Source organism: Arachis ipaensis, chromosome B1, assembly GCF_059453495.1.
Source record: "Arachis ipaensis isolate K30076 ecotype BB chromosome B1, ASM5945349v1, whole genome shotgun sequence".
Lineage (NCBI taxonomy): Eukaryota > Viridiplantae > Streptophyta > Magnoliopsida > Fabales > Fabaceae > Arachis > Arachis ipaensis.
In genome coordinates, this window is record NC_142436.1 from 99,831,012 (window position 1) to 99,831,775 (window position 764).

General features: G+C 43.2%; 1 non-coding gene across 1 annotated transcript; it reads right to left on the reverse strand.

The window, feature by feature from the left end:
* Positions 1–408: 408 nt before the first annotated feature.
* LOC148577638 (small nucleolar RNA R71) lies at positions 409–515 on the reverse strand. The gene has a single exon (XR_015904714.1). It is a non-coding gene; the product is annotated as a small nucleolar RNA R71 (small nucleolar RNA).
* Positions 516–764: the final 249 nt, after the last annotated feature.

Here is a 764-nt window from a genome sequence, read left to right on the forward strand (position 1 = left end):
CATGGCCGAGAAGGTCCAGCGCATCAGGTTGGGCAAGAGAGAAGAGTTCTGGGTTCTTACATCAACCCAAACCCAGGAAACTGTAGGAGTAGCATCCAAAGGCCAACCATACATGCCAACAACTTTGAACTAAAGCCACAACTCATCACCCTTGTTTAGAACAATTGTTCATTCGGAAGAAGTGTCCAAGAAGACCCCAATCTACATCTAACTACCTTCCTGAGGATATGCGATACTGTGAAGTCTAATGGTGTTCATCCTGACACCTATAGACTACTTCTGTTTCCCTTCTCACTCAAGGACAAAGCATCTAAATTGCTGGAATCCTTTCCAAAGGAGAGTTTAACAACCTGGGAAGATATGGTGAACAAGTTCTTGGCAAGATTCTATCCTCCTCAACGGATCAACAGGTTGAGAGCTGAGGTACAAACATTCAGGCAGTAGGATGGTGAGACTCTATATGAAGCATGGGAGAGGTTTAAAGACTTGACAAGAAGATGCCCGCCAGATATGTTCAATGAGTGGGTGCAGTTGCACATTTTCTATGAAGATCTTTCATATGAATCAAAGAAGGCAGTAGACCACTCATCCAGGGGATCTCTGAACAAGAAAAAGACCATTGAAGAAGCCATAGATATCATTGAGATTGTAGCAGAGAATGACTACTTCTATGCTTCTGAAAGAGGTAACACTAGAGGAGTGATGGAGCTGAACAATGTGGATGCACTGCTAGCTCAAAACAAGATGATTACCAAGCAATTAGC